We start from the raw sequence: 13,101 nt of genomic DNA on the forward strand, positions 1-13,101 counted from the left end.
TTTTAACAAAGAACAGGATGAGATTATAACTGTCAAGCCTCTGTAATAAAAGAGGGCTTTTTGTACAGTGCTATAGCTCAGTAATTCACCTAAGAAATTTTTCAGATCCTTTTGCCAAATCATGGAGTAAATGTTATGCATTTCAATCGAAATTTTTGACCCACTGTAAAATTTGTGGAGACTTACTCAATCGTTATGATAAACAAACCAACCAGCCTTGTGCACAGAATTAGAACTTTTTAAAAAATAATATAACGTTATAGACTTATAAAGTTAGTCACATTTCCTTTTCAGTACCAGAGTCTGAAGTCTTAAGATCGAGCTTTGAGAGCTGAAAGGCAAATTATGTCAACACAGTCAACAAGTAGTGAAGCGAGTTTCTGCATCACTGAACAACCATCTGTCCTGCGTTTTTGATTTAGATCAAAGTATATTCAGGAATATCGTAAAACTAAACTTAATTAGAAAATGATAACTGCTGCCGTTTCTTATTCATCTGTTCATATGAACTGACATGTAGACGAAGTGCGAAAATGTGAAAACATCTGCGTGGTTAATGAGATAATACATTTCTGTTACTCTCCAAATACCGCAAAGTACTTTTAATAAAATATATTCAAAATGTCTTTGGTAGAAGAAATTTGCTAAACACGCAACAAAATTTCAGACTTCAGTAATAATATCTCATCTTCAAAAATGCCTAAACTGTTGCCATTAATATACAATGGAATTATAATTAATAAGGCATTGGAATTACAATTAATAATGTAATTAATATTACATTAATAATGTTTTTGTATGGGTTTATATCTCCTCCGCGTTGAAAATGTGGCTGCTTCATATTCAGATGGATAGTTCCAGATCTCAGCACTGATGGCTCGGGTTTGACTGTGCCACTCTCGAATTTCATCAGGAGGGATCGAACGAGCAACAGCACGTCTCTTTGTAGCCAATCAGTTGGGTAGAGGCAGCAACTGTCAGGATCAGGAAGACAGAAGGGCTGCCAACTTCCAGAGCTCTTCCTAAAGCGACCTTTCGCTTTTACTTATTTTCATTGAACGGCATGGTCGGCGGTACTTAAGACAGTTTGTAGAGGGTCCGCCAGCTGGTGAATACATATATCACCGGGATTTCACACCTTCTTACTTGCTGAGCCACGGCCGGCATACAATGTCAATGTGCAATCTACAAAAAAAAACTCCAGCCCATTCATAGCCACGGAACTTAAGAAAATCTATCCGAGGGGCATAGTGAAGGACACCCTGTGTGTCTTAAGGATAGATTAAAGGGTGAGGTTTGTTTGGTTTTTGCACCTTTTGGCTACTTCTGAGGTGAATCAAAACCGACAAACCAGCCTCAGCAGTTACTGCGTGAACTCCAAAGACTGACTCGTAGAACTGTCAAACTGAAAAATAAACACACAAAAATTACAATGTCACTGAATCCAAGTCTCTCGCTGTTTCCCATCCTGACTTCCTTCCAAAGTCTACTACCGCGGAGATTGGAGAATCATTAGAGACCTAGTTTACTATCGCAGTCAAAGGAAATGTTTTTTTTAAAAAAGGGTAGGTTCAATGAACCGGATTCACCGGGAATTTAAACTTCAAAAAGCAACTTAATTGGCAATATTCAGGGTGTGTTCAATAGGGGAATATGGAGAAAATCATAATAATTCAAAATGCATGCAGCCAACTTGCTCTAACGCTATAAAAACGTATTTATTTTAATGCAACAAAAAACTCCAAATATCCTCTGCGTGCCAACAGCTGGTGTTTTCATTACATAGGCTGGCCTTTCCCCTGGACAGAGTCTGACATTTACAGGGACCGGGCGGGAGCTGGTTCCAATGGATGAACATGGAGATTGTCAAAAGCCCAACAAACACCGAAAGACAGAAAGTGTCTTAACCATCCTCCTGCAGCCCCACCAGGAGCAGCGATACACTGTTTGGAAGATGGGAACGGGCCGCTCGGCCCAATGCAGGAATTCCAACCCTTCCCACTTCCCTTCAGATAAACGGCGATCGAAGCTCAGGCTGTGTGCTTTTTTTCCCCCAAACCTTCCACATTATTCCCATCCGACAAACGAGTATGGAATGATCTGGAGATGATTAAACCACCCTATTCCAATATAGCGCAGAGGCCGGCATCCAAATACTGACAGTATCACCACAAGCAAATTGCTCATTGGATTCAAACCTATATCGCGGATTACCCTCTGTGATAAGACATCCCGCTGAATAAGAATCTCGGTGAGAAAAATATCACCCGTTAATGTTATTTTTTTCCCCTGCAAAAATAAGAAGGTTTCTTCATTCAAAATTGGGATGTTTTCTTTCTAGTCAATTCCAACCCGCGGCTCAGAAATGGGAATACGAATGGTGTGACTTAATTCACCTCAGCTCCTATATTTAAAATATTTAACTGAAGCGTCAGTTTTGACCCAACACATTCACACTCCTTTTTCGTGAAGAAAGCCGGAGGGAAGCCGCACTGTTTCGCGGTTTTTTTTCCCCACATGATGGTCGGTATCGTGTGTTTTAGGTCATTTGCACCGCGTTGGGCCGCACGCAACAGCGGTAGAGACAGAGAGAGAGAATACCAGATTTTCTTTGTAACGCATCTAAATCTAATTTGGTCACTGACTCTTTCCAGCCGCCACCAGTTGATTGTACACAATATTCTGAAAGGGAAGGGGGGTGGGAGGTTGGAAATCTCCCAGTCATCAGATTAATAACACAACCAGCAATCCGATTTAACACTCTAATAATAAAAAACAAAGCTGTTCCGAATTAAACGGTGCAATCTTTGATCTGAAATGTCTTGGGGTTTTCTGAGCAATCGCTTTCTCATTCCCAAGGAGGGTCAGAGTTTGAATTTCTCTCTCTCACCTCCAAACAGTTGTTTGGTTTCCCATCTAGGGCGATAGACTGGGCTGTTCTATGAGCTTTCCCGCCTCTGTCTCATTCGTACCGAGTGTCCAGTATGCAGGGTAACCTCTTGGTATTTGCCCACCTGGCTGGAATTTGAATTGAGCCGAATAAAATCCCTGGAAATCTCTCAAGCCAGAAAGACCAATGTATGAGCAGAAATCGAAATGCGTGCATTAAAATTGCAGGTTGAGCCTGTGAGATAACTAACGTTTTATTGTAGCATTTTGTTGCGGCCGTGTAATCATTTACTGTCAGAGTGCTCATGTTTAGAACTGAGAACGCTGCCTTACTTCTAACGTGCCATATTTCTGTCTCCAGTCTGAAAGCGACTATCTGCAGCTTAACTTCCAAAAACCTGGAGGCTGGCGAATCATAATGAAGCACTTGCAAGATAATAAACGCAGATGAAAGCGTTCGAATATACACCGCGCGCCATCCAAAGATTTTCATCAAATTCAACAATATTTGAAAAAAAATCAATGTTTCAAGCCCGCGGGTTCATTTTCCAGAATGTCTGAGTGCGGGAATTCTTAAATCACATTTAAACAAATTGGGGATTAGATATCTTCAAACTTGTGAGATTTTCTATCTCGGCATTCTAAACAGGTTGAGGTTTTTTTTACAAGGTTTATAGTCAATAGTCCGGAACAACATTTAAACACCACAATCCGACGACATGACCAACACTGAGAGAGCCAGGGTTTAGGCCCTCCATGGACATTTTAAACATTGGCCTCATGTTGCTTTTCAAAGCAGTCTGACAAAGTGTCACCTTATTGCCTGACTTTCAAGATCCGCAAAACCTTTTCTATTTTCTGTATTCTATAATCGATTTCCGCAACAAAATGTCTACTGCGTTTCTAATTTGATTTTACTTGCTTTGGGAGAAATTGGATTCCGTGGGGATTTCACAATCAGGCAGTGATTTCGTCAGATTGCAATGTTACTTTTTCCACCTTTTCTTTAAAGTAGAAAAGTTTCCGTCTGCATGAATTGCCGTCACATGGACAAGCCAAGCAAAAACATTCACAGGGCTTCGCTTCTTGCGCTAATTTTACGTACTGCTGACCAAAAAAAAAATCACAATGCTAAGACCCCAAACTGCGAAAAAAAAACTCGCCTCGGAAACGAGAGGTTGGGATCTTAAATATTTCATTCGGTCGGATCAACTCTTTCGGACGTGTAACGTTGTAAATCTGTATGTAACAGGTTGTAGTTTGGCGCTGTACTTAACTTGAGCATCAGGAGCCTCAAAGATCTGACTTCCTTTGTATGTTTGGGAGCTTTGAGGAGTAGGGGGGTGGGGGGTGGGAAGCTGCTGTTCAGACCAGCTTGTGCTAACTCTGCGACACCTACAGGACAAATAATGTAGAAGCAGCATCTGGAAACCTGCTCCTTCTTCTGCGGGGAGTGTCAGGCTTAATGAAATTAACATATAGTCGCTCTTTTAATCTACTTTGTTAAGGACAGTTCAAAGCTTCAGATCACGAATTTTAAGCCGCGGAGAATGACTACAAAATGCACCTTTGCAGTGTCTGTGTGTGTACTGGTTGACCATGTTCTAAAAGTAAATTGACAGAACGCAAAAAAACATACGAGTGTGTGTTTAAACCTGAGTCGGCTCCTGAGTGAGATGAGGAATTGCTGTCCTAATTAAATTAAAGCTGCTGTCTGATACATGGATATACGCATACACATTCTGGTTCACTTGCATAAGAAACGAAAAGCTGTGCAATTGTAATTCAGAAAAAGAAACAATATATGTATCATTTTGATAACTGGGGGATCAACACGTTTTTAGGGACGTGGGACAAGTACTCATTCATTTAAAGAGAAACCTGACCAAAAGCAATCAATCATCGAGTTGAACCTATTTATTTCAAAATCAGGGTAGCTAATTCAGGAAAACAGATGGATAATTCGGATTTGAGAAATTCGCGTGAGTTTAAAGCTGCTGGAAATTCACAGACACGAATTTTATCTCAACAGGAGAAGTTTAAATCTCGATATGTCACAGCGCGCTAAAGATCAGTTGAGTTAATTAAAACGTGCCACAGATCTCTAGCAGCCGTGGTACTTTGTTTTATTTTAATTAAGGTGCTCCTGTTTTGGATTAATATGGGACACAGGCTCGAGTACACAGCCACGCGAATGAGAATACAAACAGAAAATGTTAACAAATACTCTGCATCTGTGGAGGGAGGGGAGAAACTTTATGTTTGAAGTGGATGAGTATTCATGAAGAGTTGGAAACAGTTACGTGAAGTAACAGAATTTAAGCAAGTGAAAAGACAAAGTAAAAGCGGGGAGGAGATATCGCTCTTTAATCCCGATTTTCAGCATTTTATTTCTATTCAAGTGGATTGCAGTAAGCATTGGGACGCATAAGTTCCCTCCCGGTAACTCAGTCTAAGTTTGTGCTGGTGGTTCATGCATCCGAGTAAGTTAGGCTTAAAAATGCCCTCCAATGTTTGCGCCCATTTTGCCAGTGTGATGTGTACTTCCAATTTGGTTTGAATACGCCTCAAACTGACTACATATAAATGAACAGAAATCCGCATAAACAGTTTGTGCTTAGAGGATGTGCTAAATTCATGTCGTATATTCTTTCTTTAGAAAGACTGATTATAAATTTTGAATCACGTAACCACCATTTAGACACAACAGGCATGATTGGGAACTTGCCTGCCGGGAAACGTCTAAACTTTCAATACAATGTACATGTATATAATATAAATACATTAAAAGAAATAGAAAATATGGGAAATTTTTCTGGAATCTTCTATAGCGCGGATCATTTCTTCCTAACAAAAAACGTGTTTAATATTTGCAATAAAACACCGAAAACCGGTTACAGAAAACCTGGTGTTGTTGGATGAGATCTTTCAACAAGCAAGATACTTGCTTCTTACATTTGAGGGTACTACCATATATCCACGTTTTTAATATGTCACCTATGTGCATTGTACTTTAACATGTTATAGAATGAGCCTGGAGGGCTCTTAGGCGCAGTGGTACTTTCCCTATCTCTGAGCCAGGAGATCTGCGATCAAGTCCCACCTGCTACAGAAACGAGTGATAACATCTATGAACTGCTTGATTAGAAAATGGATCTAAGGGGCTCTTGGAGCAGTGGCAGCGTTCCTATCTCTGAGCCAAGAGACCTCAGTTCAAGTCTTAACTGCCTCAGTAGTGTGTTGCACCATCCTGAGGACGTAAAAGTCATTGCATGAGTGAAAGTGCATTTTTACTGACCTTGTTTGTCCTTCATTGCCCTATTGAGTCAATTCGTTCAGTTAGCTGGATGGTTGGTTTGTCATGTAAAGCAATCCTGCACTGGCTGAGGCTACCATAAAGGACTCTCTTTCTCAATCTCTCTCCTCGCCTGAGGTGTGGCAATCTCAAGTTAAACCACCACCTGTCATCTCTCTCGAATGAGAGAACAATCCTATATAGTCTGGTAGGGAATATGGGACCTTGTCTTTATCACAGAAACTGGTGACAATCCTAATTGCTGTTCATGAATTATACTGAAGAAGTTAATAATAATAATGAACCAAAACATCTATTCATTGCCATTTAATAATAATGATTGTCCAGTTTCTCCAGAAATCTATTACCATAATTTAAACGTTAACTTGGCTTAGACCATTTCGTGGTTAGGTTTAAAAGATGCAAGATTTTAGTTACCAAATCTCAAACCTTATATATCAGAGAATTTCAAGAAGGAAACATAAAAGGTTCTGCAGAATATTTTAATAGAAGCATGGTGAACAAAGTCACAAACACGGATCCCAAGGAATTAAAAGTTTGTGAATCAGAAGGTAATTATTTGACAGAGAATTAGACTTCAATAACACACAAAAAAATTGAACTTAAAGTAAATTTGGATTGATTGGAGAAGTTGTGGTTTCATCCTTTTCTGTGACTGCTTTTAGTTATTTTAGATTGGGTGTGAGAATGCCTCACATTCAGGCAAAGTCATATTGGTACATAGCTGACCTTATTTCCTTCCCTGTGCCCATCGCTGTTTCCAATATGACCCAGTGTGTTCATGACATTCCAGTGTGAGTAGAAACAGTCATTTATAAACAAGTCCAAAAGATCTTGTACAAAAGCCATTTTAAGTACAAAATAGGGCAATTACAATCTGAAATATATCTGTAATCATAATTTTGAAATGCTTGACTAGTGATTGCAACAAGCTAACAGAAGAAGAAACCTATTCATTCTTTTAATGAGCTCCTGTCACCTTGATGAAAAAAGCATAAGAAGTGAATCAAAGTGATATCAAAGCATCATGCCAAAATAATTTAGTGGAAATTTTTAATTTAACTATACACTTACAGTGAAAATATTGGAAACTCACTGGAGCAATCATTGTAATTAAAGCAAATTAACTCATTTGGAGTTTTAAATTGTTATAATTTTCAAAATTCCTTCCTGTTCATTGCCTTCCAAAGTGTTCAGTTTTCTGTTGGATGCTCAAACAGGTAAGTGGAAAAAATGAATTAAGATTATTTTTTGTTGCAATCTTGCAGCCATGAATATCTATGTTTATTTGTTATCAAGCTTTAGGCATGACTGAAAATTTTCAGGTGCTGAACCCTGATGTAGCCAGCTTAACATTAACAAAAGCATATTAAGCATTATCCTACCTTAACCAGATGGACTAAAGAAGTCAGTAGTCAGTATATTCTGATTTCTTCCTGAAAATATTCTGACATGATGATTAACATTACATTTCTGCACTTACAGAGACGAAGCATCATTCCAAGTTGGTAGGAAGCCAGATTGCTGAGTGTTCACAGTCAGCTTCACTCAGCTACACATTGTATTGGTAGATGCCTACCAGACCAAAAGGAGTCAGATTAACTCTCATAAGTGAATTGGTCCAATGATGTGAATTGACTTCTGAGGCAATATTAGAACTCCCTTTGTTAAAATGAAGGTGAGAGTGTAATCCTCTAGCACACCTATAAAAACATTTTGTACAAGTAGCGCTTCTGCAGTTTAGATTGCCATGCAGTAAAATTAGTGCATATGGACACAGTCAAAACTCTCTTCAAGTGCGGAACAATAATTGTCTTTGTGAGTCAATGAATTTGCCCTCAAGATAAGAATAAAGCCTTATCAATGTAAAAATAGACAACTGGCATCTAGGCATTGTACTCCTACCATCTCAATTAAGAAGCAATGAATGCAAAAGCTTCTTTCAATGGCACTTATTTGATACAAATCACTCTGTTTGTGGTGCAATACAGATCTTCTATAAACACTGAATTCAGTCACTATCAACATCAATTTCAGTACAAATTCAGACAGTAATGAGAGCAATAATTATCTCCATGGTGCATATTTTTTCAATTAGAAGTTCCAATCCAGAAATGTCCTTTGTGCTTTTTCCCTTTTGCCATTCCAATGTATCAATTTCCTTTTGAAGATAAGATCCCAAAATTTTACGCATTATTCCAAATGTAACATTATTAATGAAAAATATGGGGTTAAGTGAATCTCCTTCAGTTTATAATTTTATTCCTTTCACATATATTCAAGTACTTGATTAGCCTTTATGATAATAACTGTTTTACTAATTTCCTTTGGGAAGGAAATCTATCACCCTTACCTGGTGTGGCCTACATGTGACTCCAGACCCACAGCAATGTGGTTGACTCTTAACTGCCTTCTGAAATGGCCTAGCAAGCCACTCAGTTGTATCATTTTGTTACAAAGTCTCAAAAAAGAAATGAAACTGGACAAACTATCTGGGAGTGATCTAGGCACTGGAAATGACAATGACTAGAACAGCTCTGTCAACCTTGCAAAGTGCTCCTTAATAATATCTAGGGACCTGTGCCAAAATCGGGAGAGCTGAATCACAGATTAGTCAAGGAACAGCCTGATATAATCGTACTCATGGATTCATACCTTACAGACAATGTCTCAGACATTACTATCACCAGCCTTGGATATGTCCTGTCCCATTGGTAGGACAGACCCAACAGAGGTGACAGCACAGTGGCATACAGTTGGGAGGGAGTTGCCCTGGGATTCATCAACATTGACTCCAGAAATCATGAAGTCTCATGGCATCAGGTGAAGCACGGGCAAGGAAACATCCTGCTGATTACCACATACCATTCTCCCTCAGCTCATGAATCAGTACTCCTTCATGTTGAACAAAACTTGGAGGAAGCACTGAAGGTTGCAAGGACATAGAATGTCCACTAATTGGGGGATTTCAATGCTCACCACCAAGAGAGAGTCAGCAGCAGCAGTACTAATCAAGCTGGTCAAAACCCAAAGGACATATATACTAGACTGGGTCTGCAGCAGGTGGTGAGGGAATCAACAAGTGGGGAAAATATATTTGACTTCATCCTCACTTGACTCTAAAGAAGCTCATATAGACAGTGAGTATGTTTTGAGTGGTCTAGCAGGCTTAAAAGTAGATAATTCTCCAGGATCGGATGAAATGTATCTTAGATTGTTGAGTGAGGCAAGGGAGGAAATATCAGAGGCAATTGCAAAAATTTTCAATTCCTCTGTGGCCATAGGAGAGGGTAGTAGAGGGCTGGAGGACAGTGAATGTGGTACATTATTCAAGAAGGGACCAAGGGATAACCAAGGAAACTACAAGCCTGTGGGCCCAGCATCAATGAAAGAAAAACTATTGGAAGAAATTCTGAGGGACAGAATTAATCTGTAGTTGGAAAGGCAGGGATTAATCAAGGACAATTAGAATGATTTTGTTAATGGGAGGTCATGTCTGACAAATTTGATTGAATTTTTCAAACAGTTGACCAGGAGTCTAATAAGGGCAATGTTTTTGATGTAATCCATTTGGACCTCAGTAAGGCTTCTGACAATGCCCTGTATGGGAGACTGATAGCCAAGTTAAGAGCCCATAGGATCCAAAGAAATTTGGCAAATTGGATCTACCTTTGGTTGAGTGACAGGAAGTAGAGGGTATTGGTTGAGTGGTATTTTGTGACTGGAAGTCTGTGTCTAGTGGGTCACACAGGGCCCCCTGCCGATGGTGGTTTACATAAATGGTTCAGACTTGAATGCAGGAGGGTTGATCAATATGTATAGAGATGATATAAAAATTGTTGGGTGGCAAATAGTGAGGAAGATAGCCTTAGATTACATGATATAAACAGGCTGGTTAGATGGGCTGATCAGTGGCAAATGGAATTCATTACAATAGACAATAGACAATATGACAATAGACAATAGGTGTAAGAGTAGGCCATTCTGCCCTTTGAGCTAGCACCACCATTCATTATGATCATGACTGATCATCCTTAATCAGTATCCTCTTCCTGCCTTATCCCCATAAGTCTTGATTCCACTATCCTTAAGAGCTCTATCCAACTCTTCCTTGAAAGTATCCAGAGACTTGGCCTCCACAGCCCTCTGGGGCAGAGCATTCCACACACTCACCACTCTCTGGGTGAAGAAGTTTCTCCTCAACTTTGTTCTAAATGGCCTACCCCTTATTTTTAAACTGTGTCTTCTGGTTCGGTTACAGATGAATGTGAGGCGATACACTTGGGCAGGACAACCAAGATTAGTTAAAGCCCAGTGCTATAAGGATACTTCAAATGCCTTCTGTAAAATGCAACAATGATAACAATATCAGGAGATAGAAAGAAATGAACAAAAATAATAATATCAATGACTCCGGACTCTTCAGATTCACACTCAAAATGAATTTGGTCAAGTCAGTTTCACACTCAGAACTATTCTGAATAGCTGTTTTTGAATGGTGCAGATGTGGTAGACTGAAGGGCCTTGTTTTATGATATAAAGCACTATGACTCTGTGACTCTATGACTCAAACCTGCCTGCCATAGATGAATTTGTTCACAACAGCAGTAGCAAGAGTGACCACAAAGATCTGACTTTGCATTAAAAATATCTTATATCGTTTTGTGTGACACTATCACCGTGCTAAATGAGACAGACTTTGAACCAACCTAGCAACTCAAGACTAGTTATCCATGAGGTATGGTGTGCCATTAATAGCAGCAGAATTGCACACCACCACAATCTGCAGCCTCATCTCTTGATATATCCCACAGTCAACCATTACCATCAAGCTAGGGGTCAGACCAGATTCAATGAAAAGTGCAGGTGGGTATACCAAGAACAGGATATTGTGTAAGATTGCCCAGCTATGTCCCATACAGAAGGAACAAGCTAAATCCAATCCAACCAATTGTTGCCCAACAGTGTATTCTCAATCATCAACAAAATGATGGAAGGTGTCTTCAATGGTGCTATCAAATGGCTCATGCTTACCAATAACCTCTTCTCTGATGCCTAGTTTGTGTTTCCACATGGACCAAAGGATCATAGAATCATAACACACTGAAAAGGACCTACAGCCCTTCAAAACTAAAATGCTAAATCTAAAATATCTATGCTAAAATACAGTGAATCTTCACTAATCCCATTTTCCGTCATTAGGCCCATAACCTTGAATGCTATGATATTTCAAGTGATCATCAAGTACTTTCAAAGATTGTGAGGTTTCCCGCCTCAGCTACCCTCCTAAGCATTGCATTCCAGACTCCCACCACCTCTGGGTTAAAATTTGTTTCTTCAAATCTCCTCTAAACCTCCTGCCTTTCACCTTAAACGTGTGTCCCATTGGTATTGACCCTTCAACTAATGGAAACACCTACTTTCGATCTACCCTGTCCATACCCTTATAATCTTATAACACCTCCACCAGGTTCCCTCCCAACCTTATTTGTTCAAAGGAAACAGCCTCTCTTCATAGCTAAAGTACTCCATTCCAGGCAACATCCTGGTGAATCCCCTTTGTATCCCCTCCAGTGCAATCACTTCTTTCCAATCGTTTGGTGAACACAACTGTGTACAGTACTCTAGATGTGGCCTAACTAAAGTCATGTACAGCTACAACATACACTCCCTGCTTTTATAATCTATACCTGAACCAGAAAAGGCAAGTGTCTCAAGTGCCTTTATAACTATCCTATTAACCTGTCCTGCCACCTCCAGTGATTTATGCAGGCAACGTAAGATCATTCTATTCCTCTGAGCTTCCTAGTGTCCTATCTTTCATTGAGTCCTCCTTTGCTTTGTTACTTCTTCCAAAGTGCATCATCTCACATTTATCATGGGTAAATTCTATTTCCCACTGATTTGCCCATTTGACAATCCATTCATATCTTCATGCAATGTAATACCTTCCTCCTCACCGTCAATCAGCCAGCTAATGTTCTTGTCATCCACAAACTTACTTATCATCAATCCAACATTCTCATCTATATTGTTTGCATATATCATAAACCATAAGGAACACACACTAATTCCTGTAACTCACCACTGGGCACTGGCCTACAGTTACACAAACAGCCTCCCACCACCACCCTCTGTTTCCTGCCACTAAACCAATTTTAGATCCAAGTTAACTTGGATCCCATGTGCTTTTATTGTCTGTCAGTCTCCCATGCAGAACCTTGTCAAGGAAAGCTGAAGTCCATATAAACTACATCAACTGCACTACCCTCATCTACTTACTTGATCACCTGATCAAAACATTTGCCTAGATTTGTTAGGCATGACCTCCCACTGGCAAAACCAAGTTGCTATCCCTGATCAAACCTTACCTCTCTAAATGGAGATTAATTCTCTCCTTCAGAATGTTCTCCCATAGTTTCTCTACTACTGATGTGAGGTCTGTAATTCCTGGTTTATCACCATCACCTTTCTTGAAAAGTGGAGCCACATTAGCTGTCCTTCAGTTATCCAGCACCTCCTCTGTGGGCAGAGAGGAATTAGAAAATTGAATCAGGGCCAGGTTCCTCCCTTGCCTCCCACATCAGCCTGTGATACAGTTCATCTGGAGTTGAGGATTTGTCCACTCTTAAGCCTGCCAAAATCTCCAATACCTCCTCACTCCCTATATCAATTGGCTCAAGAACCTCAGTCCATTTCCTGGATTCTGTACCTATTTCCTAATTCGCCAGAGAAAAGACAGAAGAGAAGTATTCGTTAACACTCTACCAATGCCCTCCCACTCCACTGAGTTTTCACTAGGACCCTAGCGGGGCCTACTCTTTCCCCTGGTTATTTTCTTCACCTTGATATACTTGTAGACTATCTTAGGATTCATTCTCCCTAATTTTACAGGC

At 39.9% G+C, this 13,101-nt stretch overlaps 1 long non-coding RNA gene across 1 annotated transcript; it reads right to left on the reverse strand.

Moving 5' to 3' along the window:
* Positions 1-587: 587 nt before the first annotated feature.
* On the reverse strand, positions 588-4,184 carry LOC148147625 (uncharacterized). Its single transcript, XR_015759531.1, has 2 exons — positions 4,053-4,184; positions 588-1,405 (listed from the first exon to the last, which is right to left on the reverse strand). It is a non-coding gene; the product is annotated as an uncharacterized LOC148147625 (long non-coding RNA).
* Between the last annotated feature and the right edge of the window lie 8,917 nt (positions 4,185-13,101).

The sequence above is a fragment of the Chiloscyllium plagiosum genome, unplaced genomic scaffold (assembly GCF_037043375.1).
Source record: "Chiloscyllium plagiosum isolate Xiang-an unplaced genomic scaffold, Cpla_swu_hap1 HiC_scaffold_15, whole genome shotgun sequence".
Classification (NCBI taxonomy): Eukaryota; Metazoa; Chordata; class Chondrichthyes; order Orectolobiformes; family Hemiscylliidae; genus Chiloscyllium; species Chiloscyllium plagiosum.